The sequence below is a fragment of the Tachysurus fulvidraco genome, chromosome 25 (assembly GCF_022655615.1).
Source record: "Tachysurus fulvidraco isolate hzauxx_2018 chromosome 25, HZAU_PFXX_2.0, whole genome shotgun sequence".
In the NCBI taxonomy this organism is placed as follows: Eukaryota; Metazoa; Chordata; class Actinopteri; order Siluriformes; family Bagridae; genus Tachysurus; species Tachysurus fulvidraco.
In genome coordinates, this window is record NC_062542.1 from 14,669,428 (window position 1) to 14,679,884 (window position 10,457).

General features: G+C 40.3%; 1 protein-coding gene across 1 annotated transcript in view; it reads right to left on the reverse strand.

Annotated features, from left to right (window-relative positions):
• map3k22 (mitogen-activated protein kinase kinase kinase 22) overlaps positions 1-10,398 on the reverse strand; it is a 56,787-nt gene extending 46,389 nt beyond the window's left edge. Inside the window, exon 1 of the mRNA XM_047808458.1 lies at positions 10,062-10,398. The gene's annotated coding sequence lies outside the window, so the exon portion shown is untranslated. The remainder of the gene's footprint in view (positions 1-10,061) is intronic.
• Positions 10,399-10,457: the final 59 nt, after the last annotated feature.

Consider the following 10,457-nt stretch of genomic DNA (forward strand, 5'->3'; position numbering starts at 1 on the left):
TGAGGATGTTAAAAAAAAAACTGAACCCCTCTTAAATGCTTTCTTTCTTCTGATTGAAAAGGTCAGATCAGTGCCTTGTTTATGTGTTTGTGCTTCTAAAGCCACAACCAGTCAACATAGAAAAATGCCTTGACCGAGGCACAAAGGGTTTGCTGTGATTTTCCATGGAGCGTGCCCAGACCAGCACGAGTAATCATAAACCTGACACAGCCTTAGGCACAAAAAAAAAAAAATCACAAGATCGACAAACACGCATAAAACACTTCAGAAAAGGGCTCCAATTCGACTCGGTTCAATCCTGGGGGTGTTACAGTTCAAATCCTGTTTGTCGAATGAGTCAGGATGGGCAAACAGATTCAGTCTCTGTGTACAGCTTCGATTGATTTACAGGAAAAAAATAGCTTAATTATCATTCCAAAAATTCCTGGAGTTATATTCCCAGGCTGATCGGTTACAGCTTCGGACCTGTAGCCATGTAGGAACAGTTCTGAGAAAGAAAATGAAATATGCACATACCCACACACACACACACACACACACACACACACACACACACACACACACACACACACACACACACACACACACACACTCTCCCTCACTGTCTGACACACAAAACACGCAATAACCTTGTGATCACCATTAGCATGTTAAGAAGTGCTTCCAAGACAGGTGGCTTTCCAAATATGGCTTTCCACACACATACACTCACACACACACACACACACACACACACACACACACACACACACACACACACACACACACACACACACACCTCCCTGTCTTTTTTTTTTTCTTCTTGCTGTTTCTGGCACTGGGTTCACACTCTGTGGCCCATCTGTTCTGCTACTCTACCAGCATGTCAGTTTCACACACACACACACACACACACACACACACACACACACACACACACACACACACACACACACACACACACACACACACACGCGTGCGCATACACACACATATTTATATACAATTTACGTTAATGTTAATGAGAAATATGGCAGAACAACAGCTTTAGAGAAGACCTCAGGTCACCGTACAATTGTTTGTCTTTTTCAATAAGGAATTATTTCAAATATTTATACAGCATCTTCTCTGTGATTGGTCAACAAAATCAGTCCTCCGAGTGTGTACTTTCAAGGCGTAACAGATTGCTATAGAAATAACACTGAAATCGAATCGACCTACTCCACCTTGACAATTTGGGAATGTGTTATTCCTCTGTAAATGATGGTTTATTCTGCAGAAACAAATAGGAAGGGGGTGAGGGTGTCTTTTCCGCCTATTTCTCAACCTCTTCTGTAACCTCTCTGAAGATTTCACTTGACATCAGGCCGGCTGTTACGTTCCACTCCTCCGTGCGTCAATAACCACCATTTTAATCACACCAGAGTCTCCAGAAATCACAACGGGGTTCGCTGGTCATTAAGGACCTTGTGCAATCTGTCCGTTTTCTCTGCAGTCAGCAAGAGGCGTGGACGAGGAAGACCCTCGTTCTGCATTACCTCACCTCCCCTGTGAGCTCCAAAAAAAAAAAAAAAAAAACGCTCTCCGAACGTGAAGCCGATAGCATCGTCGTGATGCCGTTCCTACGGCGAGTAAAACTTTAAAGGTCAACGTAGAAAAAACAGCAGGCTTCTTCTATTGTTTGTGATACTGACTCATGGGCTGAGACGGGGCCAAGGGGTTTCTGGGAAATGAGACGAGGACAAAAATTTCCCTCTATCGGCATTGAAGGACTCAGGAGGAGAAAAGATGAAGAGAGAACACCGGGTTACAAAAATAAATAAATAACAGTAATAAGAAGAAGAAGAAGAAGAAGAAGAAGAAGAAGAAGAAAAAGAAGAAGAAGAAGAGGAAGAGGTAGGCTTCAGTCAGAAAGTTCAAGACTTCTAGCTCTCTAAAGCATTAAATGCCTCAGAAAATAAAATCTGACTTTAACTCTGAGGTAAAGATTTTGGACAATAACACCGAATCTGCTATGATATGATATGCTTCGACATTTAGAACCCAAGTTGTGTCTAACTTTGTTCAGAGAACTAATTTAACCCTTGTTCAGTATGTTGTTCGTATTTTTGTTTTTGTGTTGGTGGGTCTGGTTTTTTTTAGGTTTTTAATTCAACACAATGAAAAATTTGATGATAAAATACTCTACAGATGTTTACTTATTTCATCCCAATTACAAGCGATATAAACAGCATATATGGTTAATATTTGCCCTTTACCTTTATTACATCACAGTTTTTAATTAAAGTACTATTTTTGTTGTTTTTTAATAAAATGTAATAAAAAAAAAAAAGAAAAAGAAAATCAAATTTAAGGGGGGACACTGTGGCTTAGTGGTTAGCACGTTCGCATCACACCTCCAGGGTTGGGGGTTCGATTCCCACCTCCGCCTTGTGTGTGTGGAGTTTGCATGTTCTCCCCGTGCCTCGGGGGTTTCCTCCGGGTACTCCGGTTTCCTCCCCCGGTCCAAAGACATGCATGGTAGGTTGATTGGCATCTCTGGAAAATTGTCCGTAGTGTGTGTGTGTGAGTGAATGAGAGTGTGTGTGCCCTGTGATGGGTTGGCACTCCATCCAGTGTGTATCCTGCCTCGATGCCCGATGACGCCTGAGATAGGCACGGGCTCCCCGTGACCCGAGAAGTTTGGATCAACAAATTTACAAGGAAGCAAAGTTTTTCAAACCTATTGATGTTTATGAATCTGGGTCCCACCGACCTGAACACCATACAAGTGTTAAGGTGGCTTAATCACATCGCGACAGACAACACAACCACATTGACTTGTCTTTTTTTTTTTTTAAACACACCTCACGACTGTCTTCTGTGTCCCACAATGTTCCTCCACCTCTCATGCGGACAAGCCGGTGTGAAAGCATCCGAAAGAATTGTTTTAATGAAGTGATGTTTTTTTTTTACATGCCAGCTGATTGCTCCAGCTCTTAAATATCCAGCTCAGTTTTTAATATCGATGCAGAAAAATCATCCACTTGTCTGTCGTGTTAATATCCTGGGGCTGTTCCCAAGCAGAACAAGCTGAAACTAGCATACAGTCCTGAGTTTACTCGGTTTACTGTAAATGTTCCAGGTCGGAAAGTTGCGTCATCGCCGATTAATTACAACTACATTAATGCTGATAAATTTTTTATCACCATTTTGCTTATGGGAATTTACCGCTGACTGAATCTCAAAACATGTTTGCTTTACGTTGTGGTAACATTTTCCAGACGTCAACATGGCACCGTTGTTTTTTTCTGGTGCTTTATGAAGAATGTTATGTTGTTTTGTTTTTGTTTTGTTTATTGAAGCAGTCACTGAGACGACAATCCTAATCACATGGACTACACAGGTGTCTCGTCTGAATCCTCAGGCTTTGTATTACAGAGGCTTTCACATGAACTCCCAAAGGTGGGAAAGATGTTTTGTGTGTGTGTGTGTGTGGGTGTGTGGGTGTCATATAGAGAAAGAAGCAATATTTCCTCCGGCAAGTGACTTAATGATTTCGGAAGTTTCAGCTGCACAAAAGGTGAAGTGAGAAATTAAATTTTAGTTCACAGTGGGACAAAAAAAGCCTCCTGTTCCATTACATAGGTATTTATCTAACACAAACACACACACACACACACACACACACACACACACACACACACACACAAACACACACAAGAATGCACGCTGACACAAATGAAACACGATCTATTTATAGAGCAGCACAAGCTGACCTCAGGTCTATCGGGACTCAGATCAAAAAAGAATTTTTGTGATGCGCTCAAAATAGCGACCTGAAGAATATATTCTGTCTGCTGAAGAAAAGCCACTAAGTGTATGTGCAATCTTTTGTATTTTTTCCTCAGTCTTCATGTAGTTTCTTTCCACAAGCGGTACTGAAATACACCAAATACACACTCCTCCAAATATACATCCATGTCTACAGCACCACCATATCAAACTGTGTACACTGTTATTATTATCTTTGCGCATGCTGTCTTACACAATCAGTCGTTGCTGTTTTGCTGTTTTCCTGGACTTCATGACTAAGAGACCTTAGGCAGTCCGGATCTTTAACAGCATCTGCAGCACCACCACCACACTGAGCACTGGAGCCCCTCAGGGCTGCGTTCTCAGCCCACTGCTGTTCACCTTGCTGACTCACGACTGTGTAGAAAGGCACAGATCGAAACATATGATAAAGTTCACTGATGACACGACAGTGGTGGGAATCATCAGCAAGAACGACGGGTCAGCGTACAGAGAGGAAGCGCAACATCTAACTGCCTGGTGTAAAGCCAACAACCTGTCTCTGAACACTCAACCACTCTCTGCTGAACTTCAACGAATCCTCTGTTAAGATAATTGGAGTTCCTCTTCCTTCGATCACAGACATTTACACCACACGCTGCATCCACAAAGCCAACAGATGACCCCCACACACCCCTCACACACAAACGTCCTGGAGAAACATTCTCTCATTTCAGCTACTGTACATATGGTTAAAATGACGATGACATCTTCTTGACACTTGACTTAAGTGTTCATTCCTGTATTTTTGCACATGTACTGTAGAATATACAGTATGTACTCTGGTCAGTGCTGCTTTTGTGTATAGTCTTGTAGTCTTGTGTCTTTTGTCTCACACTGTTTGCACCAGCTTTGCACCAGATGCACTTTATGTGGCCAGGACTAACTTACTGTACAGTAAATTAAGTCCTTAGCTCTGTTCTCGTTCTATTTAGCACCATGGTCCTGGAGAAACATTGAAGAACATCTAATTTCACTATGTACTGTGTCAGCGATCTATGATTGAAATGACAATAAAACTTCTTGCAAACTTCCAGCATTTTCCATTAGGGTTCTTTACATTAACATTTACAGCATTTAGCAGACTCCCTTATCCAGCGGGACTTATTGTACATTTTATCTCGTTTTTATACATCTGAGCATTTAAGGGTTAAGGGCCTTGCTCAGGGGCCCAGCAGTGGCAGCTTGGTGGACTCGAAAGGAATTGAACTCACAACCTTCCTATTGGTACAGTAGCCCATCACCTTAACCACTAGGCTACCACATCCTTTTAACACTAACTCTCTTACACAATACACTTCCTTTTCATTCACTTTCATTCAGAAGTTCCAATCAGATGCCTGTGGACTGAAAAACGTTCACCACTCAGAGACCCAGAACCTAGTCACTGATACTGTACACCTGCGTCCACCGGGTCGAAAAGAAGAACAAATGAAGGTATAAATATAAACCGATAAATAATATCTATGCACTATTATTTAAAATCACATGGAGCGTGGTCACATAATGGCTGGATAAGTTACTGGCTAGTCTGTTATGCTGATACATAAAGGATAAAACTATCATTACTGACAATCATTTAATCAGCGTATCGCTAATACGGTCATCACAGACACGGAAGCTTTCAGTTCACTTGCTACCGAAAGCCGACTACCTGCAGCGAGACGCTTCGTTAACCCGAGCCAGTCCGACACGCAGACCATAATCAGAGGATTTCCTCCAGCCTCATTAAAGCTGAGAACGGACTGTGTCCACAGATCAGGACCAAAGTAGATAAGAGACTCCGCGTTGCAATTTCAGCTCTCATTATTTAAATAAACAATCCCAAACTCGTGTTCAACTCAGCGCCGTTATCCGAGGACATCTGTAACGTTTCCGGCTGTCCCGTGTTGGGGACGGTTTAAAAACGTCACAAAATCGTCACTTTTCAGTGGTTTAAAAGGGATTTCTTATAGCATCTTTACATTTGGGTTCCAATTTTAAAAATTGTTTAAACAAAGCTACTTGAAATTGGTTCTAAATTGCGATATAAAATAACGATTACCATAAACTCTGCAGGAGTCTCAAATCACACCGTCTTACTCCATTGGCTGCTCAACCAAATTATTATTATTATTATTATTATTATTATTATTATTATTATTATTATTATTTTGTTTTAAATGTACATAACACAAACAAACCAACATACAATCTCTTATGTCAAGGCATCCCTATCCACAAACCTCATACTTTGCAAACATTATCTCACATATCACCTTTCGCCACAGATTTGCATCCAAAGTTCGTACACAAGCACTGAGAATGCACAAAAAATAAATAAAAAGAGGAGGTGAGAACCTAATTTTTTTTTAATCTAAAGAATTAGCATCAAATGCATTTTCATAATAATCCAAGAAAGGCTGCCATACATTCTGGAAACTTTCTGCTGAGTTTTAGACTGTAGTTCTTAACTTTTCAAGCTGGAGGAAGGACATAATTTCGCACACCCAACGTGAGTGTTTTGGAGGTGAGGGAGATTTCCAATTTGTAAGAATTAGTCGGCGGGCTAACAGTGTAGAAAATGCGATTCATTGAGATCGGCCTCTTGTCTAATCTCAACCGAAATTCTGATTCTGATCTGCATTGGTTTTATTGCATATGCAGCGTTTGTTGGTTTCTACATATGACCATCTAACTGAAATTCTAGATGATCAGTACACATGAGTTACACCTGGTACTCTGCGACTACTCGAACTATGAGTTGTTGTTGTTTTTTTGTCAGATTTGTTTACGCTCGTTCTTTATTGGTTTTCGTAGAATTGTAAAGTGATATGTGGGGTATCATAGTGTGGACTAACAGCTTAACCACTGAGCTATTTCTTACCAAATGACACTTACGTCTTTGAATCTAAATAGAGACTTTTCGCACTATACAGGAAATGGTTTAGAATCACACTACAGGTGTCACATTCTGGTTCCTCTCAAGGTTTCTACCTCGTATCATCTCAGGGAGATTTTCTTCACCACCGTTACCTCATTAGAGCTGAATTTGTATTAAAAGTCTATATCCTGAATTTAGATATTTCTGTAAAGCGGCTTTGTGGCGATGCAAATGGAACTGAACTGAATTAAAGCTGCAGTCATGAATATACTTCGATTTCTTTACTTTAACATTCATCACAACGGTGATAAAAAAAGAACAAGTTATAAAATTTCTCAAATTGGTCTCACATCTGGAAATGTTTTTATCGACACGGCTCGTATTCATAAAGATTTTAAGACTGATCTCAGAGAGCTCATAATTTAGCTTAAACAATTCTAACTAGGAATCTTATCTTCAGAGTGATTCACGACCAATCACAGAGCAGCTCTGAGCGAGGAAAATACAACAACTTTTGTCTTAGAGAGGAGGCGGGGCTTAACCTGTTACTAGTTATAGTGCATTCTTTTGAAGACTGTGATTGGTTGTCCAATAAAAAAGAAACGCTTTTAAAATCTGGTCTGTTATAAACCTTCACTGTGTCTCTATGTTAAGATATTTGAGTCTATATCGTGTAGGATTATATTTGTGACCGATCATATTAGAGATCTTTTCATTCATTCATTCATTTTATACCGCTTATCCGAACTACCTCGGGTCACGGGTAGCCTGTGCCTATCTCAGGCGTCATCGGGCATCGAGGCAGGATACACCCTGGACGGAGTGCCAACCCATCGCAGGGCAAACACACACTCTCATTCACTCACACACACACACACTACAGACAATTTTCCAGAGATGCCAATCAACCTACCATGCATGTCTTTGGACCGAGGGAGGAAACCGGAGTACCCGGAGGAAACCCCCGAGGCACGGGGAGAACATGCAAACTCCACACACACAAGGCGGAGGCGGGAATCAAACCCCCAACCCTGGAGGTGTGAGGCGAACGTGCTAACCACTAAGCCACCGTGCCCCCTGTTCTAACGTCTGTATGTTATAAATGTAATAAATGTAAATGTAAACATCTCTGACACGGAGCAGAAATGTCATAAAGACAAATTATATCATTTCTGTCACTATGGCATTTCAGCTCTGTTTCAGAGATGTCTCTAAATATATATGCGTATCGTTTCTGTGCTAAGATGTTATCTCTAATATGATCGGTCACCAAAATAATCCCTACACGATCTAACCTCATAATCTAATTTCATCTTATTAACTCACTATCATTATTAAATATCGTCTACAACACGTTTCTTCTCCTTTTCACCTTTCGAACATTTTCTCCTCTGATAAAGAAACTCTTAATCTTGATAAAAGTCCTCCTCACTTCCCCTAACACTTTTTGATCTTTGAGCTCTTTTAAGGGTTTAAGATGCTTTATGAAGAACTTTTATCTTTACGAGGATCTTCTCTTTCATTTTAAGGGTCAACTCCCAGTTTCTAAGAGTTTTCTTAGAATTTTGTCACTAGTAGAAACACTTTACACTTTTTCCATGAATTCCCGCGGACACAGGCCATGTTCTTTATTACAGTAACTAGTCCTGGCTTTTATTATTACTGACACAGATATGTGAAAATGTTAAGGCTGTAACTCTTAGAATAACTTTTATCTATATGTGCAAAGCAAACTTACAGCTGAGGCAGGTTAAAGGTTAATGATCGCGCTGAACGACGATGCGAGCTAAACCTTCTGATTTAAATAAAGAGCGCTAAATTAATGATTTATTTATTGTCGAACTTGCGTGCTAATAAAAGTCAATATCTGGTGTTGGTTAGAGAAATATGGCTTCAGAAACACATTTTTCCATTAACAATGAATTAACTTTCTATTTCCATCGTGCTCTGTCATCTCATGAGTGTTCCACCATTAAGCTTCTAGCAGCTCATCCATCTGTGGGTGTTTTCAGCTCAGCAATCAACATCTCTCTTGCTGTGGGTTGGCCAGCAGACCTGGGCTCGCTGTGTGGGCCGAGCAGGAACGACTTATTACAGAAGGAAGGGTGTGTGTGAGCTGCCTTGGCTGTTGTCTAAATGACTCATTACAGCTGCTTTAATGAGAAGCGATAACACACCGAACGCGATGAAGGGCCAAGGTTCAGTTTGCAAATTCTGGGGAAAAAAAAGTTAAACAACTAACCGAGTTTACGAGCAGTTGCGATTCAATGAAAATGCAAAGACCGAGATCACTGCAGTACACACAAGCAATGTCCAAGAGGAGAAAGAAACAAACAAAAAAAAAAAAACAAGGAAAAGGTCTGGCACGTTATATCTCAATCAGCAGCCTGACAGCTTTTATGCTTAATGACGCATAAAGGTCCAAGGTGGCGCAAGTCAAAGCTGCGGCCATCACTCACGACATTCCTGTCAAATCCAATCTGGGGCAGGAAATAGGAACAGACTGCATGCAAATCTGCTGTACGGCTGTGGGTAACATAGTTACACAGTTATAACTGTTAATAATCCATGTCATAGCCACAGCACATTCATACGTCAAGTTTCTACAACTATACTATACAAGGCACAGACATTGGGACATGACTGGTCTTTGTCTTGAGATGTTTTAGGCATTGAAGTATCTCAGATTTCACATCGTAGATTTGATTAAGTCTCGGTAACTGGTCTCGGTCTTTTGTAGTTCTGTCTTTACAGATAACATGGATGCAATGCACAAATAAATGAAAGTGTGGCCTTCAGACTGGATCTTGATCCATTTGGACACAGAGTTTGGGTTAGAATTGAAGATATGGGTCTTGAGCACAACCCTAGCTTTAACATGTCAAATAGTCAGTTGTATTTAATCTCAGCTATTGAATTAAAGCATCAGCCAAATTAATAAAGGGGGAAAAATTCACCCAGCTGCAACTGCACAATGCACTGAAAATTAGTTTGCACCAAAACTCATTTCTTATTGCTAATGTATTCAGAAATCATTTTTTGGGGTTCAATTTGTATTTTAAACGATCCTTTTTATTACACCATGGACCACAGCTTGACTCGAGGCTATATATATATATATATATATATGTTTAATGTTTAAAAGACTGACAGTGTATTTCACATCGTTGTTGGCACAATTGCCTTAAAACACAATTTAAAAAAGATTATAATACAACCGTGCCTATTTATTTATTTATTTATTTGTTTGTTTGTTTGTTTGTTTATTTGACCTGCAGTGACGCTCGTGCGTTATTGTATAAGCGTCAGGGTCTCGTGCCAACTCAGTTGCACTTGACACATTGTGCTTTCTGCATTCGACTCAGTAAACGAGTCCTCGACTCACCCTTAAGTGTAGATTTTCATATTTCAATGTTGGATGTTTCAATCACGAGAATCGGGTCTCAGAAGGAAAAAAAACAGGGATTGTGAAGAAAAGATCCGGAAACTGCGAGGAAATTACAATCCAAAACCTTCCCAAAATCTGCATTTAGGGTTCTTGTGTTTATAATCTCCTTCTGGTTGGTAATCCAGAGCAAGCAGAAAATCTGAATCCTTTAAAAACAAAAGAAAGAAAGGAAAGAAAAGTTGCACAGTCCAATGTGCCAATGACCAGCAAAGTTTCCTCTCTTGACTCGACTCCTGCTTCTCTGACTACATTATTTGGACTGTGAGTATTTTTTTTTTCTTCGAGTCTGATGTCAGCAATAACGTGAGAGACAGGAAACTCTGGGTCTAATCT